General features: G+C 42.4%; 1 pseudogene; it reads right to left on the minus strand.

Annotated features, from left to right (window-relative positions):
* Nucleotides 1-27,162, minus strand: LOC113438211 (small ribosomal subunit protein uS2 pseudogene; annotated as a pseudogene).
* Between the last annotated feature and the right edge of the window lie 368 nt (nt 27,163-27,530).

Here is a 27,530-nt window from a genome sequence, read left to right on the forward strand (position 1 = left end):
TTTTTTGTTTTAGTTAACAAGGAAGATATTTTATTCTTTAACTGTAATTCTCGAATTGCTATTCCTTAATCAGGACCATTGTGTGCCAGTATCAACCTGCCTGAGCGATGGGGGCTGCAGATCAGTCTTCAGTGGCCAGTCTGTGAACTCCAATCCTCAGTGGGGTAAGGCTGTACAGGGACAGAAGGCACTTGCACCCCTTCAGACCAGTCAGACACTTCCAGTTGTGGAGGTGCAGTGAATTCAGGGGCAGGCGCTGTCCATTCACCCTGGAAGTCTTCCTTGGTAACTGCTTGATCAGCTGCAGCCTGTTCTTCTTTTACAATCTCTTCAGGATCTCGGTAGAAATAGAGATCAGGCATAACTTCCCATGGATGCTCACGGGAAATAGTACCACGCATTCGCAGGACTTCCTGAGCCAACATCCACCACATTAGACTGAGTGAGACCCCTTGTTGTTGCAGGGAATAGCAATATTCACATAATGTAGGAGAGAATCTGTACTGCACAAGGCAATCGGAGGTGGTATTCAGCAGGTCCTGACCACTTCTGGAGAACCGGTAGTGGCCATTTTGAGTAGTTCGGAGAACCGGCAAATACCACCTCTGACTGGCCCCACCCCCATCTATTCTCTGCCTCCCGAGTCCCAGCTGATTGGCTGGGTCTTCTTTTGTTGCCCTGCACAGGAGAACGGAGCTGGAAAGCAGGTTAGTGGGGTGGGGAGGGAATGGGGATTTTATAGTATCCTTCCCTCAGGAGTGGGGAGGGAATGGAGATTTTGAAGTATCCTTCAGTGGTGGGATTCAAAAAGTTTTACCACCGGTTTGGTGGGCATGCACTTGGTGGGCACACTTTGTGCACATGCACACACTTTGCGTGTGCATGTGCATGAAGTGTACACTCTGTGCAGCAGCAGAGGTGTTCCAAGTCACGTCCTGCACGCCTGCACTCTCCCGGTCACCTCAGCAGCTGCCACGTGGCACTCTGCTGTGCCGCGCAAAGCAGCTGTGCTTCAAAAGTAGAGGATAAAGGTGAGTATGGAAGCCCGGGAGGGTGGGTGGACCCAACAGCAGAGAGGTGGGGAGAGCCAGTTTGGTCTCTGCTGCTCAACACCGCTACCAGCTCCACAGAACCGGGCCAAACCAATAGAATACCACCACTGGTTTTCTTTCTCTGGAGTGGGGTAGGAATGGAGATTCTACAGTATCCTTCCCCTGCCATGCCCGCCACACCACGCCCATCAAACCACGCCATGCCCCCAAGCCATGCCCACAGAACTGATAGTAAAAAATAATTGAATCCCACCATTAAAAGAAATGGTGGGAACGTTTGCATAAGATGCTTCAATCAGCGGCTGAAGATTAGCTCTTGGATCAGTGACCACCAAGTATTCTTGAAAGGTTTCAGAAGTACTTTGCCCTTGTCTTTTTCCTAGGGCTGAATTGGAAAGATTGTCCCAAGGTCACCCAGCTGGCAAATTTAGAACTCCCCGTCTCCCATTTTCTAGCCTGGTGTTTGTTTGTTTGTTTGTTTAATTTTTTATTGGAAATAAACATTAAAAATATTGAAGGTGGTGGTCTTCTTTGATGTACATTTCAGTCAAAACATTTTACATTGGAAAAGATCAAAAGATATAAACATTTATATACATATACATACACATATATATTTAAGCTTTGTACCATTTTAGTTCTTATTCTTATACCTCAGATCTCCCACCTCATTTCTATTTCATCTTAGATTCTTATTTCAGTTTTGTAAACTCCTTGTCATGTCCCTCCAATAATAAAATTTGTTCCATATTTTATAATATTCTGATTTATCTTGTTCTTTCAATTCTAGTGTCAACCTATCCATTTTAGCACATTAAAAGATCTTATCAATCATAGCATCTCCACTTGGAATTTCATTTGCTTTCCAATTTTGAGCCAATAACATTCTTGCTACTGTAATTACATGTATAATTAAATAGGTATCAGCTTTAGCCTGGTGTTTTTAACCATTGCACCAAACTGGGTCTCATGGATTTATTGTTTACAGGTGGTTCTCGACTTATGACAGTTCATTTGGTGATCCTTCAAAGTTATGATGGCACTGAAAAAAGTGACTGATGACCCTTTTTCACACTTATGGCCTTTGCACTATCCCCATCATGGTCCCATGATGATTTCCTGGTTCATATTTATGATGATTGCAGTGTCCTGAGGTAATTTGAACCCTTTTTGTGAACCTTCTGAGGAACAAACCCAATGGGAAAGCCAGGTTTCTTGAACAACAGTGTTACTAATTGAACAACTGCAGTGACTCACTTAACAAAGGGTGGCAAGAAAAGTCATGCAATGGGACAAATCTCACTTCGCAAATTTCTCACTTAGCAACATAAATTTTGGGCTCAATTGTGGTCGTAAGCCGAGGACTTCCTGTACAGTTATATTGCACTTAGAAGTTAATTTCACAGTACCCTTCAGCCAGCTTTGTTGCCTTTCCGGCTGGGTTCTGATGGGAGTTATAGTGCAAACATCTGAAGCAAAGGTCTCCAACCTTGGCAACTTTAAGCCTGGCGGACTTCAACTCCCAGAATTCTGGAAAGCAAAGCTGGCTGGAGAATTCTGGGAGTTAAAGTCTGCTTGGCTTAATATTGCCAAAGTTGGAAACCCATGATCTGAAGGACATTTTTCATTATCTTAATTCAAACTTAACTTCTGTGAACCTCATCCCATATTTAAGAGGTTCCTAAGGGAGTGTAAGTCCACTAATGTGCCTATTGTCCCTATCACAATTTAGTTTTTTTCGTTTTTTTCATTTTGTTCATTCAATTTTTTTAATTTTGTTTCCTATATATAGTACATACCTTGGGGAAATCTGTCACATGTTGCTCTCTGAGCTTGGTGCTTTTGTTGCAGACGTTTCATTACCAATCTAGGTAACATCATCAGTGCATTGATGATATTACGTAGTTCGGTAGTGAAACATCTGCAAGAAAACCACCAAGTTCAAAGTGTGCCAAGGAGTCAGCAGTTCAACCCTGAGCTACAAATATGCTCTTAAATCTGTCTTTTCCAGTTTCTTTTCCAAGGCAATAATTGTCTTGAATCAAACAGTGCATTTGTGATTTAGCCCTATGTATATAGTGGCATTTTTAAACTATTTAACTTACTAAATGTTTTAGATAGGTTTTAGACTAGGCATTATTATTATTATTATTATTATTATTATTATTATTATTATTATTATTATTATTATTTTAATGTTTAAATATTCTGTAGTGTGATTGTGATGTGGTGTTTGGGGTACTATGCTGGAGTAGCTTTCAAATTTCATTGTATTCATGGAATGCAATGACAATAAAAGTATTCTCTATTCTCTTATGCCATCCTGGTTGGTGTGATTCTAATAACCCACCTGGGACACCTTCCTACAAATTTCTTTTGACTAGGAATGATCAGCTGATCATTTCAGGAACAGGATTTTCCTTTGTCAGTGAATCATTCATGAAAAAATCATCTTGGGAGGAGGACTCAATATCCCTTGAGATAACAGTGTGCAGCAGCCTCCAAAAAAATCAATGTAATCCTGAACAGCATTACAAAAGGGGCAGAATCAAGATCACGTGAAGTGTTAGTACTACTTTACAAAATCTTAGTAAGACCACGCTTGGAATTCTACATCCAGTTGGGGTCACCACAATATTAAAAAAGATGTTGAGACACTGGAAAGAGTGCAGAGAAGAACAACTATGACTATCATGAAGTGTTGTACCTTATGATTCTTGATGAATGTTTCTTTTCTTTTATGTACACCGAGAGCATTTGCACCAAAGACAAAGGTGTCTAATCACACTTAGCCAACAAAGAATTCATTCATTCATTTATTCATTCAGGGACTGGAGATTAAAATTTATGAAGAACATTTGCAGAAACGGGATATGTCTAATCTAATGAAGAGAAGGATTGGGGTGACATGATAGCAACGTTCCAATATCTGATGGGATGCCACAATGATGAGAGGGTCAAGCCATTTTCCAAATCACCTGGAAGGAGAACAGGAAGCAATGGATGGAAACTAATCAAGGAGAGAAGCAACCTAGAACTAAGGAGAAATTTCCGGACAGAACAATTAATCAGTGGAACGACTTAACTCCAGAAATTGTGAGTGTTCCATCACTGGGGGCTTTTAAGAAGAGATTGGACATTGATTTGTCTGAAATGATGTATGGTCTCCTGCTTGAGCAGGGGGTTGGACTAGAAGACCTCCAAGGTCCCTTCCAATTCTCTTAATTCTATGTTCTAATGGGAATATGAGAAACCAAACAGGCTGCAAACACCTAGAGAGAGTTGGACAGTCAAAACAAAATCAATCCTCCCTTGGTTTCAAGTCTATATGTGTCTTTGTCATTTTTTCCAACCATATGCGAATCTTAGTCCAATATTTTCTAGCATCCTCACAAGTCCACCACATATGGTAGTATGAGCCAGGTATCTGATGACATTTCCAGCACTTTTCAGAATTGTTCTTAAACATTCTTGCAATTCTTGTTGGGAAAATGCCACCTGTAAAACATCTTATACAAGTTTTCTTTATAAGCTGTTGACATTGTCATTTTATAATTTTGAGACCACAATTTTTCCCATTTCTCCAAATCAATCCCATATCCAAAGTTCTTCCCCCAAACTGTTATCTGGGCTAATGAGAAAGACGTCCAGAAAATTTTAACAAGACCCACAGGCTATCCATCAGAAGACCATCAGTAATTAGATTGACCAACAATCCTGAAGTTTGCAGTAGCTGAACCAATCAGCACATAGATTTTTATCTCCCAAAATAGCACCCTTATCATGTTAATTGTGTCTTGCATTAATGCTCCTTCTGTGTTTCTTCTGTGAATTTACCCATTCCTTTTGTGCTGTATTTCCCCTAACACCGCTTATCTGGTTGATAAGATCAATGAATCCCACTGCTTAGTACATGAACAGCTGTGCTTACTTGATTAGATTTTTTTAAATTATTATTATTATTATTAATGGGGATCCTTGCTGACTGAAATGATAGTCTACCAAGAAAACCTGCATACATATACATCCCAGAAAAACAGCTATACTAAAGCAACAAGCTTTCATTATTCCTATTTTAATCTGTCAGACTTCACAAACTCTTGAGGACCAGCTCTGATTCAGCTGAATCCAAACATTGATCTCTCTCTTGATTTTGAAGATAAGAGGATAACAAGATATCCAACCTTTGAAAACTTATTCACTAATCTCTTTGGAGTAGTCATTCCCCTATACCTAAATTCACTGTGCCCAGTCAGTAGTTAAGCCAACACAGTTCTAGGCTGCATAAACAGGGATAGAAGCAAGATCACATGAAGTGTTAATACCACTTTATAATGCCTTGGTAAGGCCACAATTGGAATACTGCATCCAGTTTTGGTCGCCACAATGTTAAAAAAAGATGTTGAGAATAAGGGTCTTCAAATTTGGCAAGTTTAAGACTTGTGGACTTCAACTCCCAGAATTCCTGAGCTAACATGACTGGAGGAGGAATTCTGGGAGTTGAAGTCCACAAGTCTTAAAGCTGTCAAGTTTGAAGACCTTAGCTCTAGAAAGAGTGCAGAGAAGAACAACAAAAATGATTAGGGGACTGGAGGCTAAATCATATAAAGAACAGTTGCTAGAATAGGGTGTGTCTACTCTGATGAAAAGAAGGACTAAGGGAGACATGATAGCAGTCTTCCAATATCTCAGGGGCTGCCACAAAGAAGAGGGAGTTGAGCTGTTCTCCAAAGCACCTGAGGGCAGGACAAGAAGCAAAGGGTGGAAACTAATCAAGGAGAGAAGCAACTTAGAATTAAGGAGAATTTTCCTGACAGTTAGCACAATTAATCAGTGCAACAACTTGCCTCCAGAAGTTGTAAATGCTCCAACACTGGATGTTTTTAAGAAGAGATTGGATAACCATTTGTCTGAAGTGGTGTAGGGTTTCCTGCCTAAACAGGGGGTTGGACTATAAGACCTCCAAGGCCCCTTCTAACTCTGTTATTCTATTTCTATTTCTAAAATTTCCTTGGATCTCAGATACGGGACAAATTGCATGATTCAATCACACCCAATGCAGAAGTGCAATGACCAATAATGGCTAATTTATTTGCTCTCATCCTTAAAATAGTCTCAAAAATAACACAGTACGGTAGTGTGACTGGATCTCCTGGTGTGTAAAGCCACCAAAATGATTGCAAAGTTGCTCTCAAATACAGTTCCTGATTATTGTTTGCACGAGATCAAACAAGCATACGTTTCAGAGCTTCATATCAGGAGGACTTGATACCTATTATTTTTCCAGCATGTTTCAAAAGACTGATAAAAGTCTGTTATTTGCCTTCTTTCACAGCTGGATATCCTGTATGAAGATAATAAAAAGGATGCTGCATTTAAAATTAAACCTTTTCACTTTCTTGTGCTAATTTTGTAGTTTTCCAGAGAGACCTCTAGGCATTAAGACATTAAGAAAACTTCTCTCTCTAGGAAATCCTTTGGATGACATAAAATGATTATTTGATTGTTTTTCCAGCTATCTGATATCTGATTTTTTTTCCTCTTTCCCTGTAGCTTTTATTTAAAAAAAGAAAAAGAAAAACAATCATATTTTCAGGGCTGCTGTTTTTAGTGTGTGTTTTTAATTTTAACTTGAGTGGCATTTATTGCTTTGTAATTTTTTTATGGCACAATTTATTGTTGTAGAGCCAAGTGCCTTGTTATATTTCAGAGGGAAAGACATATAAATATAAATTTATCTTGGTAGGTTGCCTGCTTTCTGGGCCTGCCCTACTGTGATTTTTAAACCACCAAAACAGCTGCTTAAAAACATGTAGGCTGGTGGAAATATAAAATGTCATTTAAAATATTTCAGAGGCCCTTTTACTGCTTATAACTATATAAAGAACCTTTTCATCAGCCTTTCTTTACTTAATGCCCTCCAGGAAAGCTGGATTTCAATTTCCAAAATCAATGCAAGCTAGGAATTCTGGGAAATGAAGTCCAATTCATTTAAAGACCTCCTAGCATAGAGAGTGGCCTGGACAGTGATAATCTCAATCTCCCCTGCTTGCTCTTTTCATCTTTTCTTTCTCTTTGAAATATTTATCCTCCATTTTATAGGCTATGCAGGGTTAAGGAGAGATATCTTAGAAGGAAAATTGCATGTTGGGTTTGCCCACTCAAGAACAGCGCTTCCTCTAAGATAGCTTAAGCATAGCTTGCATTTCAAAGTTATTTAGGAGATAAACTCACCTTCTTACAACTCCGGGTTTAATCTGAAGGCAGGAGTAGCCTTTATATAAATGGGATTATACTGGAAGATTTTGAGGAGGGAGGGAGAATGGAGCCTGGATTCTATTTATTCAGGTTTGCTGCTTATCGGTCTCTTAGGGGTTACTTGGACATTTAGCACCCTTTTGCAGACAATGTCATAAATATGAGTCAGTTGCTAATTTTTGATCATATGGCTGTGGGAATGAGGCAATAGTCGTAAGTGTGAAAAACCATCATAACAGAAAGGAACAGTTTTGATCACACTATAAAAAAAGATGTTGAGACTCTAGAAAGAGTGCAGAGAAGAGCAATTAGCATGATTAGGGGACTGGAGGCTAAAACACACGAAGAACTGTTACAAGATCTGGGCATGGCTAGTCTAGTGAAGAGAAGGACCAGGGGAAACATGATAGCAGTGTTCCAATATTTGAGGGGCTGCCACAGAGAGGAAGGGGTCAAGCTATTTTCCAAGGCACTTGAAGCCCAGACAAAGAATAATGGATGGAAACTGAACAAGGAGAGATTCAACCTGGAAATGAAGATAAATTTTCTGACAGTGAGAGCAATGAACCAATGAAACAGCTTGCCTTCATCGCTGGAAGTTTTCAAGAAGAGACTGGACTTGCCATCTGTTAAAAATGGTGTAGGATCAGTTTTGGTGGGGGTTGGACTAGATGGCCTACAAGGTCCCTTCCAACTCTGTTAATTTGAATAGAGTAAGATTTGGAAGGATCTTGGAGGCCTTCTAATCTAATCCAACCCTCTGCTCAAGCAGGAAACCTATACCATTTCAGACAAATGGTTATCCAATCTCTTCTTTAAAACTTCATGTGTTGGAGCATCCACAACTTCTGGAGGCAAGTTGTTCCACTGATTAATTGTTCTAACTGTCAGGAAATTTCTCCTTAGTTCTAGGTTGCTTCTCTCCTTGATTAGTTTCCATCCATTGCTTCTTGTCCTGCAACAAGGAGAATAGGTCGGTCCACTATTCACTTTTTTGAGCCCCTAAGTTGATTTTTTTTCAGTGCTGCTGTAAGTTCAAACCATCATTGCACAAAACGTTATAAATCAAGGATTCCCTGTTCTCAATGGGGAATGATGGGTTCAAATGAAATTAAATCCAGAGTCACAGATTTCCCTGGCTGACATATCCACCCATGCAGCAAATGGATAAGACAAAAGAGCAGCATTTTTCAACCAATTTGAAATTCCTGCTTTTGGGATCTCAATCAGGATCTCACAAGGAATCACAAATGGTGACTGGGTGCTTAAAGGCTAAGTTAAGCTTATTTTAGTCTTATCATTAGATGCCATTATGAAATAAATGCATGTTATATCACAGTATCAGATGTCACTACAATACCACTTTGGCTTGAACTACAATATGTAGGACTCCACATTCTAAATATCAGCATTCCTTGAGAATAATTTCCTCTTTTTAATCTAATCAAGGGGACAACTAATTGTAATGATAATGACAGGAAGCAACAAGCAGTATTTTGCTCATTTACCCAAACCTTGTGGCAATGTCTAAACCCTGATTAAATTGCTTGATTTTTTTTTTTCAAACAAATTCATTCCAGTTGACTGGAAGCTGAGAGCCTGCATATCGCTGTGGGGGAATATCACTGTGATATACAGTATCAATACAATTAAATAAACAATAAATGAATGAATAAATTCTTGGCAGATCAGGCCTTATCAACCAATGACTTTTAAAAGAGTTGTAATCCACCAGTCATTGACTGAGATACAGATATTGAAAATAATAATAATAATAATAATAATAATAATAATAATAATAATAATAATAATAATAATAATAATAATAATGTAATTATGGAAAGGAGCTAATATCCCATCAGAAGATTTAGTTATACCAAAAATATTGGATTGCACCGAAATGGACAAGCTCACATAAGAAATGAAAGACCAGGAGAATTCCGAATTTATTTAATGTGGGATATATGGTATGAATGGCTAAAAAACAGATAAAGAGATTAGGAAGAAGGATTATAGTAAATAAAGCAAGACACCTTAATAGAGTGTTAATGTAGGTATGTATATAATAATGTATGTAAGATGCATGTATTTGTCGATGCCAAAATGTCACAAATATAAGTGAGATTTATATTTTTGAAAACCGCAATAAAAACATTTAAATAATAATAATGTAATGCAATGTACATGTAATCAGATAACAGATAATCAGAGTTGGAAGGGACCTTGTAGGTCATCTAGTCCAACCCCCTGCCCAAGCGGGAGACCCTATACCATTTCTGACAATGGCAGTCCAGTCTCTTCTTGAAGGTCTCAAGTGATGGCGCTCCCACAACTTCCGAGGGCAATTTCTGTTCCATTGGTTGATTGTTCTCACTGTCAGAAAGTAATCCTTGACTGTAATCCTTGATTTATGACCATAATTGAGCCCAAAATTTATATGGCTAGGTGACACACTTGTCAAGTGATGTTCTGCCCCATTTGATGTCCTTTCTTGCCACCATTGTTAAGTGAATCACTACACTTATTAAGTTAGGAACACGGTTGTTAAATGAATCCGGCTTCCCCGTTGACTTTGCTTGTCAGAAGGTCGCAAAAGGGGATCCTATGACCCTCGGGAACACAGCAACCGTGATAAGTAGGAACCAGTTTCCAAGCGTCCAAATTTTGATCATGTGACTATGGAGATGCTACAACAACCATTGGTGTGAAAAGCGATCAGTCATTTTTTTCAAAGTTGGAACTTTGAAAATCACTAGATGCCAATAAAGGAGAATATTTGCAGCTTAGGGTTGAAATAAGTCATCCTTAATACTCTCTGAGATTGCTTGTTTTCCTGCAGACATTTCATTACCCAAACTAGGAAACTTCATCAGTCCTCCATCAGTTTTGCACTAAATGAACTCTTGTAACTCAAAGACTACCTTTAATATAAAATAATAAAATAAATAAATAAAAAACTCTTGGTAAGTGTTCTCTGCTCTAGCCTACTAAGCATATTCACCAATTTGAATTCTTCGCCTTCCTTTTCTTTTTCTTTTCTTTTTTTAATTTTAAAAAACCTTTATTGAGATTAAAATATTAAAATACAAATAAGTCTATAAAGAAAATAAGTTTGTACAACATACCATCATTCTTTGACAGAACACAAATCTTAGCTATATTCATACATTTCAAATATTCATTCATTTCAACAATTTTGAATTAATCATATACATATACAAATTTTATATCTTATTTCTAATCTGTATGTTTCATATTCCTACCAGTTATTACAAGTTTAATAATATTCTGAGTCTTCCTTATTGTTTAATTCTGTAGGGAGTTTATCCATTTCTGCACACTCAAAAATATTATGGATTATTAAACAATCTGTTGGTATAGTGGCCATTTTCCAAGCTTGTGCTAGTGCAATTCTCACTGCTGTGATAATATGTATAATTAAGTATTTAATCTTTTTGGGGTATTTTCCCTTAAGGATCCTCAGGAGAAACAATTCAGGCTTCAATTCTATTTAATTGTGGGTGATTTAATTTAACCATTTTTGTATTTTGGTCCAGTATTTTTTAAATTCTGGACGTAGCCACCAGACATGGAAAAAGATACCTTGCGCTTGTTTACATTTCCAGCAATTAGGGTTTAATTTGGGATACATCTTTGCAAGTCTTGTTGGAGCTAAATGCCAACAGTAAAACATCTTGTATTGGTTTTCTTTATGGCAGATTTTGTTAAAGCATATTTTTTTTATTCCACATTTGTTCCCAATCTTCTAGCTCAACTTTGTATCCAAAATTTCTGGCCCAAGCTATCATTGGTCCTTCACCTTCCTTTTCATCCGAACCTTTGCTATAGGAACTCAAGGGGCTGCTTTTATTCTGCCTCGGCTCCATCATTATTCTATCAGGGGCATCCACTGGTAGGATAGGTTGAATTAATCTGTAGGAAATTAGCACCCACCCCTCTCCTAGAAAAATGAAATATCCTAGGAAATATTAAAAAGGCAAAATATTTCCCCTAAAAAGAGTAGAAACTCAGAAGTAGAAACTCACCTCAGAAGCTCACCCCCACTTTTTTTGTTAATGGGTGGGCTATTAAGGCCTGGACCAGAGTATTCTACATAACAAAGGCCTCTACGCATCTCACCACCTGGCCTGGGAAGATTGCATCAACCAGCACACAGGTAAAGCCGTGTGGTCCAGACAAAGCCTACAAAAGTTAGCTAAGACCCCGCCCTTGGGAGTCTGACAGCCAATGGGATACATTTCTTACACAGGAACAGGAAATAGTAAGGTGGGGCCCAACAGAGGGTATATAACTAAGGGTCTCTCAGCATCTCTGTCCTTCTTTTCCTTCACCCAACATCTTGAAACATGTGATCATCCCTTTCACTTTGGAGCTCCAGGCCACGTGGTCCTGTCCACCATTAAACCATCTTTCCAAACAGCCTCCATGTTTCCAGTGTCTTTTTCCCCACTTGGAACTGAAACCAGAAGGATATTTCTCCCAACAAATCAAAGGAGTCAAAATGGTAGCCCTCATCACCCAACCAAAGTCGCATCCCATTTTTGTGTGCACATGTAACACATGTGGGGGGGGGGGAGAAATTCTGGGAGTTGAAGTCCACACATCTTAAGAGTTGCCAAGAGTTGAGAAACATAGCTCTAAAAACACAGTGTTATCTCCAGATTTGTTTTTAATCACGTCGGTTCGTCCCAGCAGCGTCTTCAATATGGGTTATTCCTAAAATCCTTAGGTAGGAGCTGCCAGGGGGTTTGGGGAGTTGACGTTCAGCACTGCTGGAGAGCCACAAGTGAAGAAATTCTGATTTATAATCCACCTTTTTCTCTATTGCTCCTGAAGCCATTCTTAATTTTCCAGTGTTGTCTTCTGAACGCATCTCTTCTAAGGCAAGAGAAACATATTTCTTTTACTGCCCATACCCATATACAACAGTTTGATCATCTTTATTCAAAAAGCATTTTACAGCACAATAAAAAATAATGCTCTGGCGAGAGCCACAACAGCTTTAAAGGAAAGAGCGGGTGTGTGGAAACACACACCTCTCCTTTCTCTTGTTATCTCCCAACCTGCACGGCTACAAATCGCATTTTCTTGGCTATTTGACTCTCAAATGCTCACATTTTATGAGAGAATTGCCATAAACTGGAAAATGTTGGGTGACAGCTCCTGGCTTGGAGAAAGAGCAGTCCTCCACGGGCCTGTATATATCTCAAAAGCCGAAAAAAAAGAACCAACATGAAGCCACAATACACATAAAACTCTAATGCGCTCCCAAAATTACCTCATCTTTTATTTAGAGGTTAGTCTGCCCTTGTCTTTCTTTATAGCTCTTTATATGACTGAATGGGGAAGACAGACAAAATAAGGCGGCTGTTGTTACCAGGTAGAGACTTTGCAGCCAGGACTCTGCCCATAAAAGAGGGAGGGAGGGAGGGAGGAAGGAGGGAGGAGTGGAGGAGTGGAGGAAGACAGAAAAAGAAGGAAGGGAGGGAGGGAAGAGTGGAGGAAGGAAGGAAGGAAAGGGATGGAGGAGAGCAGGATAAAAGAGGAGAGAGGGAGGGACAAAGGGAAGAAGGAACGAAAGAGAAAGATGATGAAAGAAAAAGGAAGGAAGGAAGGAAGGATGGAAGGAAGGAAGGAAGGAAGGAAGGAAGGAAGGAAGGAAGGAAGGAAGGAAGGAAGGAAGGGAGGGAAGAGTGGAGGAAGGAAGAAAAAGAAGGAAGGAAGGAAGGAAGGGAGGGAGGGAGGAAAGGGAGGGAGGGGGAGAGCAGGATAAAATAGGAGAGAGGGAGGGCCAAAAGGAAGAAGGAACGAAAGAGAAAGATGATGAAAGAAAAGGAAGGGAGGAAGAAAGGATGGAAGGAAAGGAAGAGAGGGAGGGAGGAAAAAAGGATATAAGAGAGAGGGAGGGACAGAGAGAAGAAGGAACGAAAGAGAGAAAGATGATGAAAGAAAGAGAAAGGGAAGGAGTGAAGAAAGGAAGGAAAAGAGGGTTAGAAGGAAGAAGGGATGAAAGGAAGAGAGGGAACGATGAAAAAGTGAAGAGTGGGAGGAAGGAAGCAAGATTAAAGAGAGGGAAGAAAGAGATGGGAGGGAGGGAGGGAGGGAGGAGGGAGAAGATGAAAGAAAGAGGGAGGGAGAGAAGAGGGGAGGAAGAAAGAAAAGGAAGGAAGGAAGGAAGGAAGGAAGGAAGGAAGGAAGGAAGGAAGGAAGGAAGGAAGGAAGGAAGGAAGGGGAGGGAGGGAGGAGAGCAGGATAAAAGAGGAGAAAGGGAGAGACAAACAGAAGAAGGAACAAAAGAGAGAAAGATGAAAGAAAAAGGAAGGAAGGATGGAAGGAAAGGAAGGGAGGGAGGAGAGCAGGATAAAAGAGGAGAGGGAGGGACAGAGGGAAGAACGAACGAAAGAGAGAAATATGATGAAAGAGAGAGGGAAGGAGGGAAGAAAGGAAGGAAAAGAGGAAGGGTTAGAAGGAAGAATGGATGAGAGGAAGAGAGGGAATGATGAAAAAGAGTGGGAGGAAAGAAGCAAGATTAAAGAGAGGGAAGAAAGAGAGATGGGAGGGAGGTAGAAAAGAGTTTCTCATTATCACCACTATATCTAATTTTACTCTTACAAACTATTTTCTGCTTCAACCCAATGATGTTTTATAGCAATAATCAGTGACTTGTGGCTCCTTTTCTTAATTTCTAAAAAGCCACCAGTTCTTAATTTGGAGCACTATTAAGAGCAACGTGTTTTTCCCCCAGAATCTTGTCGGGCAGAGGGGAAGAGGAAAAACAGAGAGGGAAAAAAGGGGATGGGATATTTCCTAAGATAATTACAAATCATTCCCAAAATGTCAAAAGAAATTGAACTTTGGGAACAGTCATCAAAATTCAAGAAAGAAACTTGCACGCCAAAGAACAGCAAAGTTTGTCTCAAGATAGCAAAGGAGGACGTCCATGAAAATAATAAAAGATCAGAAACAGAAACGCTAATAAATTTTCAAATCCAGATAATTTGTCTACTTACTTGGCCAAATTATATATTCTAAATTTAATTTATTTCCCCTTCTCTCTGATGGAAGTTAAACCTACCCCTCTCCTAGAAAAATGAAATATTTTAGGATACACTAAAAAGGCAGGCTATTTCCCCTAAAAGAGAAGTAGAAACTCAGAGAGGCAGAAACTCAGCTCCCTCTCCCACCTTTGTTAATGGGCCATTAAGGCCTGGGCCAGACTATTCTACATAACAAAGATCTACCTCCTTCAGGCCGAGCCATTTAATTGCCCTCCATTGCACCACCCATCAAGATTCAACCAAACTTAGCACACAGACAACCTACAAAGCTACCTTTGACCTCTGAGATCAACCAATCAGGATACTCTTTCTGTGCCCCAGGGAGTTCAAAGGCCAGAGAGGACATAAAACCCAGAGACTCTAAGCATCTCTGCCCTTTTACTGCCCAGGAACCCATCCTGTTCATCAATAAACCATCTTTCCAAGCAACTTTCATGATTCCAGTGTCTTTTTACCCAGTTGGAATTGAACCCAGAAGGATATTCCTTCCAACATCTCTTTTTGGTATTTTTTTTCCTGAAAATGAGAGCTTACTGTCCATCATCAAAGAAAACACAATGTCCAAAATATATGACTTTGTTTCTTTCACTACAGTACTGATGTTTCTTTCTTCTATTAAATTTTTGCCTTCCTCTTCTCATCTATAAAAATGGAGAAAGACCCTTCCCCAGTTCCTTAAGAGTTCAGTAGCTTAGAATGCCAATTGCAATTTAAAACACTATAGTCATCAATCAATCTATATATATAAAAGCAAAATACCATTCACACATCATCACGAAATCTCCAGAACCGTAAAGCCTACAAACTTGAAATTTGGCACGTATGTTTCAGCTTTAGGACAGGACAGTTGAGCGAAGCCACACCCAGGCTCCTTGCTGTCTCCTTCTTGCTCACACAGCAAATACTCTTTCACTTTCCAAACAGCCCTCAACTCTCTCACACACTGACAGGACGCTAGCCAGGTGAATACCGATGAATGCTGGTAGGCAGAATTTTTTCCCCTTATTTTCCTCCAAAAAAACTAAGCCTGACCACATAGTTTCGTTGTGAAGTATGGGTATCAAGCTAGTAGAATTATAACGATAATATGAACGAATTACACTTCTCTGTTCTCTATAGCAACCAGTTCAATGAGTAAAACAAGATAGATAGATAGATAGATAGATAGATAGATAGATAGATAGATGTCCCCAACTTACAACAGTTCATTTAGTGACCAAAGTTACAACAGCACTGAAAAAACTGGCTTACAATAGGACCATTTTCACACATGACTCTTGAAACATCCCCATGGTCACATGATCAAAATTCAGACGCTGGGTAACTGACTTGTATTTATGACAGTTTCAGTGTCCCAGGGGGCATGTCATCCCCTTTTGCGACCTTCTGACAAGCCAAGTCAATGCGGAAGCCAGATTCACTTAACTGTGTGACCAACTTAACAAATGCAGCGACCATGGTGGCAAGAAATGTTGTAAAATGAGGCAAGACTCGCTTAACCACGGTCTGGCTTAGCAACAGAACCTTTGGGTTCAACTGTGGTCGTAAGTTGAGGACTCCCCAGAACGTATTTTAAAAGGCAAGGAAAAGGACTTTATATCTGTAAATGGAGGTGGGGGGAACAAATGGGGCCACACAAATAAATACTTTTCTCAATATCTTTCGGGTTGTTCTCCCTGGGACAGTGAGGGCTAACCTTTTCAGCACTGAGTGCCCAAAGCGCGCATGCACATATACCCCCAAAATGCAATATGCGCACATCCCCCCATATGCGCCCCACCCCCTATGCATGCACATGCATCCCCCGTGCATGCACCCCGCCCCTGTGCATCCATGTGCATCCCTCATGCATGCACCCCACCCCCTACGCATGCGCTGCAGAGACCTGAAGACCAGCTGGCCAGCAGGAGGCATATGCAGGGGTGGGATTCACATTTTTTAACAACTGGTTCTGTGGGCATGGCTTAGGTGGTAGGCGTGGCTTTGTGGTCATATGATTGGGTGGGCGTGGCTTAGTGGTCATGTTATTGGCTGGGCGTGGCCAACTCAGTATCACTCACATCGAGGCACGCATCTCCTCGCCTTGCCTCGCATGACTGTGGGGATGCTGCAACAGTCGTAAGTGTGAAAAATGGTCGTAAGTCACTTTTTTCAGTGCCATTGTAACTTTGAATGGTCACTCCACACAAGCAAAGTACCAGCAAAGGAGGGGGAAAAAACTCCAGAGACAGTCCTGAGACAGGAAGTCTAATCCTTCCAAGAATGTAATAAGGGTTAATGGAGAGGCAGTTTCTGTAAGCAACACCAGAATGTTTCCTTCCTGCCTTCCTTACAGGATTAGGCCAGTAATTTCTTCTAACAACTGGTTCTCCGAACTGCTTAGAATGTTAACAACCGATTCTAGTCAATAGGTGCAAACTGGTAGAATCCCACCCCTGGGCACGCGCCCACATGCGCAGCAGAGCTGAGCTGAGGCAACAGCTCATGTGCTCACAAAGAGGGGTCCGCATGCCATCTCTGGCACATCTTGCCATAGGTTCACCATCACGGCCCTAGGAAAAAGGGGAACCTATATATTTTGGGGGTCTTGGGTTCCACAATTTCTGCACACTTCAGAAAACGGAGTGACAGGGTTGCTCGCTTGCTGGTCACCAACTCTGAGTGTTCAACACCGAGAAATGTGTGATTCCCAACACTGATGTTACAGGGAACAGCAAACAAACAAAAAAACAACAACAAAGCAATGAAAGAGAAAGAGGGGGAAAAACAGACATATAACCAGATGTGAAGTCAAGTCATCCATGACTTGTATTATCATTCTTGCCCTATTTAAGTAAATTGAAGCAGGAATTTATCGGGAAGAACTGATTTATGACTTTTTAATGTAGTCAAGATCGTTGCTTTGTTCTTTGCATGAGTCCCCTAACCTAAACAGCTCGTGATGGATCAGAAATTACAATAAATAAAATGGAACACAAACAGGAAAAAGAAAATAAAAAATAAAGAAAGGTCCAGAAAGATCACACCAGAGAAAGGTTGGCATTGAAACTCCTGGAGGGGAAAAGGGAATTAAACACAAACACACACACACAGACACACACACACACACGGCGTGAGGATACTTTGCATGCACTAAAGGAATATAAAAACTCACAGGTTTTTTTTTTGCCATAGACATATATACATCCAGACTGTTTTGTTTCTCTGTGTCATATTATATATGTGGCTATATGCATAATTTTTTCATGTTTGTGTATATTGAAGGTGATGACCTTTTGAGAGCTGTATTCAGTGAAATTTCACTTTAATGTATGCTGATTGGTATACATTCAGAGTTACAATAAAGTCTATTTTCTCTTCTCCTCTTCTCTTCCATTCCATTCCACTCCTCTCCATTCCATTCTATTCTGCATTCTGTTCCTTTCCTTTCCTTTCCTTTCCTTTCCATTCTTTTCCTTTCCTTTCCACTCCACTCCACTTCATTCCACTCTGTTTAGTTTTTTTTTTATAAAAAAAATATTTTTTAAAACAAACATATACAGACAAAACAAAAAAACATAAAACCATCTTCCAGTTATATACATACAGTGTGTCAGTTGGTTACAAATCTTTTGTGCTATCCTTTCATAGTCCTTACTCACAGGTTGTATAGGTTCTCACATTGTCAATCTAACATATGCTTATATATTTATCAGTTATTAATCATTCGACTAAACTATTGTTCCATCATTTTATACGAGATATTCTAGATTTTAACACTCTGTTCAGTTGTTCCTTTCTTTTCCATTCCATTCCATTCTATTCTGCATTCAGTTCCTTTCCTTTCCTTTCCTTTCCTTTCCTTTCCTTTCCTTTCCTTTCCTTTCCACTCCACTCCACTCCACTCCACTCCATCCTATCATTTCATGAAAGGGCTGATGGCATAATAGGGAACACACCACAAAAACTTTAACCTTAGACTGTCTACTATTGACCTCACCCCTTTCCTAAGAGGTCTGTAGGGAGAGTGCATAAGCGCACCAACATGCCTACTGTCCCTTTTCCTATTGTTTCTTTTTTTTTATTCGTATCCATTTCATGTATTCATAACCATGTTTATACTTATATCTGTTATCTAATACTGTGTTTCTCATATAATAAGGCCGGGTCTAATTTTTTTTTGAGCCCCGAAAAAATGGCTAGGCCGTCTTTTCAGGGGTGACTTAATTTCCCCCCTTGCATCTTCGGGCAGGCGGGCAGCGATGGCTTGGATGTTGACCTTGGCGTTGGTGGGGCACTTCATATTGGGGTCAATGCAGGCAGCACCATATCCGGGTGTGCAACAAAAGTACTTCCTAACGGCAAGCCCCCCCCCACTCCCCCCCATTGTGCATGTTTTAATATAGGCCTTAATTTGGGGGGAGGGGCTTAATTTTATTTCATGCCTATAAAACATGCTGGGACTTCCTATTGGGGGAGGCCGTATTGTTGAAGAAACAGGGTACTTGCTTGACAAATAAGTAAATAAAAATAAATAAATAAACAAACATCTTCTGAAGATTGACAACTGTTCTGACAAAGCCTCTTGGTTACAACAGCGTAACTAAAAGTCAAGGGGCTTCCTTTGCATTTCTGTTGGGTGAGGGGAGGCTTGTTGGATTATTTAGATAAGTGTTAACTTTCACAAACTTCTTGTTCTAATGCAGAAGCTTTTTTGAGTGGCTTTAAGATGCATTTGGGCCTCGACTCCCAAAATTCCCCAGTCAGCCATTGTTTTTTTTAATGGTTTTAATTATCATGCAAAATCTTATCCACTATGCCTGCCACACAAAGGACTAAGATAAAAACCTTAGAAAAAAGGAAGGGACAGCTAGACAGAAGTTGAGGCATGGATAAGAAAGGCAGAATAATTGGGAAGCCTTATCTCCCAAGTTACAAAACATTTCCTAACCAGGAAGCCAGAAAGGAGACTGGAAATACTTTCTGTCTTTTCTTTTCTTTTTCTTCTTTTCTGTCTTTTCTTCATGAATTCCTAATGTGTATGTGTGTATATATATACACATACATACACACACACACACACACACACACACACACACACACACACAAACTGCGCTGGATTACAACACCCATGCTTCCCAGCCAGCAGGGCAAAAGGATACAGGAGAGATGCAACATATTAAACCAAGTTAACAGATAACAGATTAACAGAATTGGAAGGGATCTTGTAGGCCATCTAGTCCAACCCCCCCAGTCCAAGCAGGATACCCTACACCATTTCTGACAAATGGCAGTCCAATCTCCTCTTGAAAGCTTCCAGTGATGAAGCTCCCACAACTTCTGAAGGCAACTTCTGTTCCATTGATTGATTGTTCTGTCAGAAAATTTCTCCTTATTTCCGGGTTGAATCTCTCCTTGATCAGTTTCCATCCATTATTCCTTGTCTGGCCTTCGGGTGCTTTAGAAAATAGCTTGACCCCTTCCTCCCTGTGGCAGCCCCTCAAATATTGGAAGGCTGCTATCAGGTCTCCCCTGGTCCTTTTCTTCCCTAGACTAGCCAAGCCCAGTTCCTGTAACCGTTCTTCATACGTTTTAGCTTCCAGTCCCCTAATCATCTTTGTTGCTATAATCTGCACTTTTTCTACTTGATGAAGAACCTCTGGGAAAAGTACAAACAAGCCTACGTAATAATGGGTTAATATTCATTCTATATATTTTTAAAATATAAAAATACAATAACTCACACCCCTCAACATAGGTAGTCTTCGAGTTACGGCCACAAGGGATTATGCCCCATTTTTATGATTTTTCTTGCCACACATTGCTCAGTGAACCGTTGCCTTTGTTAAGTTAGCACGGTTGGTTAAGTGAATCTGGCTTCCCCGCTGACTTTGTCTGGCAGAAAGTTGCAAAAAATTGATCAGGATACCCCGGGAAATTGCAACCGTCATAAATAGGAGCCAATTGCCAAGCATCTGAATTTTAATCATGTGACCATGGGGGTGCTACGATGGTCATAAGTGTGAAAAACGGTCACCAGTCACTTTTTACAGTGCCATTGTAACTTTGAACAGTCACTAAAGGAACTGTTGTAAGTCGAGGACTTCCTGTACAATTGGTGTTTCAGGAGTGGGATGGCATGGGTGGTACTTCGACTATATAGGGCAGAGTGGAAGCCTTTACCTATCTTGTTTCTTTTAAACACCCCCAATTTTGAAAAAACACCTTTTGGATTAAGTGACTAGTCCTCATGAGCATGGAGGCATTTTTACCGGCTTCTGCTTTATTATCTCCACCTACAAAGTGTTAAGTTTATTATTCTTTACACACAAACCTACATCTGAAAATAAGTGTAAGGTTTAGAATAGAGTAGAACAGAACAGAAGAATAGAATAGAATAGAATAGAATAGAATAGAATAGAATAGAATAGATAAGATTCTGTGTTACACCACTAATTAAGTCATGGGATTTTTGTAAGAAAAGGAGGAGGTTAATTGGTAACCTGTCTGAAATTTAGTACGGTAGACAAAAATAATTCAGAATGTTTAAAAAAATGAGAGGAAACAGGGTTTTTTTTAGACAAAGAAAAAAAAAACAACGTCCAATTGTTCTGAGGAAAGGGACTTTTATTCTAATAAACTTTTTGTGCTAAATATATATTTTATTGCTACTTTTACTATGTAAGTAATTATGTTCTTTTTTAAAAAAAAAATAAAGGCAACTTTCCTTTCCAAAAAGGAAAAAGGGGGCGGGGGGGAGAGAAAAATTACAGAGCTGTTAAATGTTATTTTGCAAACCCACCGGGGCTATAAAACAAGAAATAAAGGAAGATGAACTCCAAAGCAGGCTGAAATCAGTAGGTCTGCTTCCAAATGAACTTGAATCTAGTTAAGAGTTTGATACGGAATTGCCAACTTTAAAAAAAAAAATAAACATTTTTAAAAAGCAAAAATAGGCCCAACTGGATATTCAGCTTTAAAAACCTATTGGAAGATTCGTCTTGAAAAGTAGGAGCCAGGTTTTTAAAATATCTGAATGACACAGGCAGACTCAGGTCCTCACCCATTCCCAGCTACAGGAAGTCCTCGAAGTTCATTTAGTGACCATTCAAAGTTACAACGGCCCTGAAAAAAGTGACTTCTCACGGTTTTTCATACTTATGTCCATTGCAGCATCTCTCTGATCATGTGATCAAAATTCAGATGCTTCTCAATTGACTCGTATTACGCTACTGAAAAAAAAGTGACTTATGACCATTTTTTTCACACTTACGACCTTTGTAGCATCCCCAGTCACGTGATCCGAATTCGGACGCTTGGCAAACTGGTTCATATTTACGACCGTTGCTGTGTCCCAAGGCCATGTGAGGCCCTTTTGCGACCATTGGAGAAAGCAAAGTCCGTGGAGCAGCCAGATTTCCTTAACCAAACGGGTTACTAACTTATCAACGGCAGCGACTCGCTTAAGAACCATGGCAACCAAGGCTGTAAAATGGGGCAAAGCTCGATTAACAAATGTCTCCCTTAGAACAACATCAATTTTGGATTCAGTTATGGTCATACATCAGAGGTGGTATTCAGCAGGTTCTGACCAGTTATGGAGAACCGGTAGCGGACATTTTGAGTAGTTCGGAGAACTGGCATATACCGCCTCTGATTGGCCCCGCCCCCATCTCTTCTCTGCCTCCCGAGTCCCAGACGATCGGATGGGTCTTCTTTGGTTGCCCGGCACAGGAGAATGGAGCTGGAAAGGAGGTTATGGGGGGTGGTGAGGGAATGGGGATTGTGCGGTATCCTTCCCCTGCCACGCCCACCAAGCCACACTACGACCACCAAGCCACGCCCACAGAACCAGTAGTAAAAAAAATTGAGTCCCATCACTGTGTACGTTGAGGAGTATCTGTACAGGAACACTGTGTGATTTTGGCCCTGTCGCTCTTCCTCTTAATCCAGCCTACCTCACAGGGTGGTTGTTGAGGAAAAAAATAGGAAAAAGCAGCTGTTAAAAAAAAATCAGTCATAAAAAATTACATAAAGCCAGGGACTGGACCAGCATGGCAGAGCCGAGTTTGAGACTTAGTGGCCCAAATGCCACTAAATTTTAACGGCATTTGGGATGAATGTTAGAGCCCGGTTCGTAAGGCCGACATTCATGAACCACGGATTCTGCCTTCGTTGTGTTCCATGAACATGGAAAATATTTTTTCCATCAGTATGTCCAAAGTCCCTGGATATCAGGGCAGACAAAGAGGTAAGACAACTCAAAGCTGCATTTTATTATTTCTTTCCCCTTTAAAAAATTCATTTGCCTTCTTTTTTATGTTGTGCACAGCAGGTTTAGTCATGTTAAAGACCTATCCTACAGCTAAGGATTGTTCATATGCTTCAGTGCAGCGTAATATGTTCTAGCTTCATTCCTAAAGCTACCCTGACTTTTCTGACTCATAAAAACAGGAATAGTTATTGCAGGGATAGATTGTCCACGACTTAAAACCCCACTCACTTAGTGACTCTTCAAAATTACAATGGAGCTAGAAGGCAGGACGAGAAGCAACGGGTGGAAACTAATCAAGGAGAGAAGCAACCTAGAGTGAAGGAGAAATTTTCTCACAGTGAGAAGAATGAACCAGTGGAACGTTTTGCCTTCAGAAGTTGTAACACTGGAGGTTTTTAACACTGGAGGTCTAACACTAGAGGTTTTTAACACTGGAGGTCTAACACTGGAGGTTTTTAACACTGGAGGTCTAATACTGGAGGTTTTTAAGAAGAGACTAGACAGACATTTGTCTGGAATGGTATAGGGCCGTGATGGCAAACCTATGGCATGCATGCCACAGGTGTCAGGCAGAGGCCTCTCTGCGGGCACGCAAGCCGTTGCCCCAGCTCAGCTCCATTGCACATGCACGTGCACCTCCTGCCAGCCAGCTAATTTTCAGGTCTCTGCCCTGCATGTGGGGGAGGCCAGGGCCCATGTGGGAGACACGTGCGTATGCGCGGGGGTGGGGAGAGCAGAGAGTGCAAGGGGTGGCGCAGCCCTCCCATGCTCCCCGTTTTGGGCCTAGTAGGCCTCCCTGCAGCCTCCTGGGAGCAAAAACAGGGCACGGCAGGGGACCGCACTATACTGGCCCTGTGCCCCTGCTCTTGCTCCCAGGAGGCTGCAGGGAGGCCTACTAGGCCCAAAATGGGGCGGGTGAGGCAGCCCCCACTTCCTGTTTTTGCTCCTAGGCTGCAGGGAGGTCTACTAGGCCCAAAACGGGGCACAGGGGTGGGTCTCACACGCACACGCGGCGGGAGCATGGAGGGGTTGCATGCGCAGGGGACAGGGGTAGCATGGGTGTTGCATGTGCAGGGGGCAGTGCATACATGATGGGGGCAGGCACTTTCGGCATGCAACGACAAAATGGTTAGCCATCATTGGTATAGGGTCTCCTGCTTGAGCAAGGGGGTGGGCTAGAAGATTTCTAAGGTCCCTTTTGATTCTGTTTTTCTGTTTCTGTTCTGCTACTTACAACCTATCATATGCTCTGAGGGTTGAGTGCCCCCCCCCATCCTGCAGTCAGGTGACCAAGCTTTGTGCGCTTGGAAACCTGACCCTCTTTTCAGCCAAGCCACGCCCGTAGCGAACCATTGCCTTGCTTAACGACCCCAGCCCACCTGGTCATAAAATCAGGTCAATCACTATTTTGCAGCCCCTCAGGACTCAAAACCAATGCTGGGAAGCCTCAATTACAGTCATATGTCGAAAGACCGTTAAGTCGAAGGAACGTTAAGTAGGAGTTGGGCTGCACAACTAGAAGAATAGCACAACACAGTGTTAAGTGCGTAGAGGCAAGAAAGGAGTGTGTGTGTGTGTGTGTATTTTTCAACAAAATGTTGCCATTTCGGTGGCACTCTGCATGCTTCCAGACCTTTGGCGCAAGCAGGCATATTTGCTAGCGCAAATTTACAAAACAGCATTTTTGCCTCCAAATCCTTTCCCCCATCAAAATGATGAATAGTCTCAAAGGGAATTAGCACCAACAAGAGAAGCCCTTCAAGGATTAAATTAAGTCAAATGCGCTGGGAAAAAACAACAACAGAAGCTCGAGGGTTGTTTTTTTTGCACATCCATATATTTTTACCCCTAGGAAAGTTTCTGCAAGGATGGGAGATGCTGGGACCCAAAGGTTTGCCAAAATAATAATAATAATAAATAAATAACCCCCCCCCCACGAGTTTTCAGAAGCGGTCGCAGAAGAGGCTGGCCGGAAAACTGCCATGTCCCCTTAAAAAGAAGGGGGGGGTCGAGCGGCTGGAAGACACCCCCACCCCCGTATCTCAACGTCCAGACAGCCGCTGAGCCGCCACACCCCTCGCTTCGCTTTCGCCCGTCCCGCGCGGCCCGCCACTAGAGGGCGCGATGACTTCATTTTCGCCGGCGAGCTCTCCGCGCAGCCTGCGCAAATCTTCCACGCTGCGGCTCTTTCTACCAAAGGGCGTGGGTTGCCGACCCGCAGAACGCGGGGGGTGGGGGGGAATCCTATGGGAATCCACTGCAAGGAACTCCCTTCCACACGCACCCACCTCACCCCGGTTGCTTTTCCAGCCAAAGCTCTCGGCAGGGAAAGGAAGGCACCCACGCATAAAACGGGGGGGTGGGATGCACACGCGGGGTTTGTTTCTTTGCGGGGAGTGGAAAAAGGCCGGCCGGGCGTCCCGGCGCGCATCAAAGCCGGGAACGCGTCCGTTGGATTGGGGGGGGGCAGGGGGAGGAACCGTACAGCAGTCAATGGGGCTGCCCAAGGTAAAAGCTTCCTCCTCCTCCTCCTCCTCCCGCCTGGTTTAATCGGCCTCCCGTGCAAACCCCACCCCTCTGGGTGAAAGCGATTGTAACACTTTGCACAAAGGAGCAACAGTTGATAATAACACGCCCCGCGGTCAGCTGGAAAGGGAAAAGCCGGGTGGGAGAGCACCGCCGCAAGAAGGGCAAGGTTGTAAGATAGGTTGTAAGAAGGTCGGCGATGCCATCGTAAGGCGAAGCCCCCTGTGGCCCGGTCACCGGGTCGCGATCGCCTTTTTCTTTTTTGCAAAGCGCTTTAAAATCCACTCCGAAGTTGCAAATCTAACCAGCAGAGGGGCTTGCTTCCCTCCTGGGGGACTGGGGGGAGGCAGGGGTGGCCCAGGGAGCATTTCCAGGGTAATTAACTAGATTAAAACCCATCGGAAGGAGGCGATGCCTTTTTGTGTGTGGGGGGGTGAGTTTCGACTTCCTCCAGTCGCCTTGCGAAGATCCTTCTTCGAAGCGTGTCGGGTCGATTTTTTGACAGGCACATTTTTGTTCACACCTCTTGCTCCGGTGTTTTAAATGCCGCCTCGGTTGGAAGAAGAAGTCGATTTATAGGTTGTTCCTCCTTTTTTTTTGCGGGGGGATGCGAAGGCGGCTTTTTTGCACGGGGTGGTGTGTGCCGCATTCACACAATGTAGGAATTTAGCCCCCAAAAAAATGTTGGAGGTGGAGTATGTTTTCTTCTTCGCCCCCCGTCCCCGTTAAACGGGTGTAGTAGGCGGCGAGATGTTTAAAAAAAAAATGCACCAATGGTCGTGACCCGTGTTTATAAGGCGATCGTGTGAAACCAAGCCCTTAGCGGCTTTTGCTACTAAGGATTTTGCAAAGCCGGTGCTTTTTTGCTTTTTTTTTTTTTCCCCCTTCCCCAGCGACCTCAAGTTAGGGCTGACTTCCCCGGGACCGACAACTTTAATTCCTTCGCCTCTAAAGAGAAGGGGAGGAAGTAGCGCGGATTATCCCCTCTCCAATCCCTCTCTCTTCCCTGCCCCTTCCCGTCCCGCATATACATTGAAGGAATTGCGTCTGTAATTAAACTTTGAACTCGCTAACCTCCAAAGCTCTTTTCTTTGCGTCGCCTTTTCTCAAGAGCCCCGGGGCCAAGGCAGCTTCTCCAGATCCGAGAGGACGCTTTTAAGTTTTTTCTTTTTTTTAATTTCGTCTCGGAACCGTTTGGTCCTTAAGGACGACACGGGTTGGTTGCGCGTTCCCACGAGCACAGGTGCTCGGGCAAACTTTAACTCGGGGTCCGTCTCGCTCTTTTGACTCGCCAGGTTACTTCGCAGAGTCAACGGCACCGAACTTTTCCTCCCGAATGCAGGACAAACCCACCCACCCCCTCGGGGAAATGCGTGTTTTTCGACTCCCCATCCTTCCAGCACTTGGATAAAGTGCGCGGAGGTCGTGGGAACGTCGTTTCCTCCGCATTTCCCTCCACAAGCACACACACACAAAAAAAATAACCCCGCAGAGCTCGGCTTCGTGCCCCTCGCTTCCTTTCGCACCCCGATTCCGGCTTTTTTTGCACCTTTTTTGTTTTGTTTTGTATTTGTCCAATTCCATAGTTACACCCATTGATTAAAAAAATGGAGCTTGCCCTCCGCAGGTAAAGAGAAGCCCAGCGCGGCAGCTTTAAAAAGCCGACTTGGTGCGTGTCGGCTCAGAATTGTAAAACTAATGGTGGGGTGGGGGGAATGCAAAGCAATTCCTCCCCCCCAAATCGCCCTCCACCGCCACCCCCAGATTGGGTGTGGGGGGGGAGAAGAACAGGGGTCGACTCACCCCCCACTCTTTTGCTCGACTTTCCTCTGGTCTGAAAACGGGGCGTTGGAAAGAAATACGGCCGAATTTACCCTGCTTGGCCGAGCAAAGGCGCACCTTCCCGCTTTCCCTTTGCAAACCGGGAGCGGGCGAGAGAGAAGTCGTGCCGCAGCAGCAGCAGCTGCAAGCCCCCCGTCCACGCTCGATGCATCTTCACGCACTCGCGTGTCTTTTTATTTATTTTTAATGCTCGGTTTAGACTCCCCCGGTCTCTCCCCTCCTCCCCAGTGGGTACTCGAGCGCAGCTCCCCGGGGATCGCAGTGCAGGACCAGAGCTCCGGAACCAACCAACCCTCCTTCCCTCTCTCTCTCTCTTGCTGCGGCAGCGCCCCTTCGAAAAGCCCCCTCCCCTATTTGCAAGATCGCCCCCTCTTTTTTGGGGGGGAGGGGGGCGGTTTGGAAAGAATTGAGAGAGACATAGAGGGGAGGGGAACCAGCTCTCCCTGCGCGAGCGTGTGTGTGTCTCTGTGTGTGTCTATGCGTGGTGATTTTATTTATTATTTATTATTATTATTATTC

This window comes from Pseudonaja textilis, chromosome 3 (assembly GCF_049901715.1).
Source record: "Pseudonaja textilis isolate UNSWEBS1 chromosome 3, rPseTex1.2, whole genome shotgun sequence".
In the NCBI taxonomy this organism is placed as follows: domain Eukaryota; kingdom Metazoa; phylum Chordata; class Lepidosauria; order Squamata; family Elapidae; genus Pseudonaja; species Pseudonaja textilis.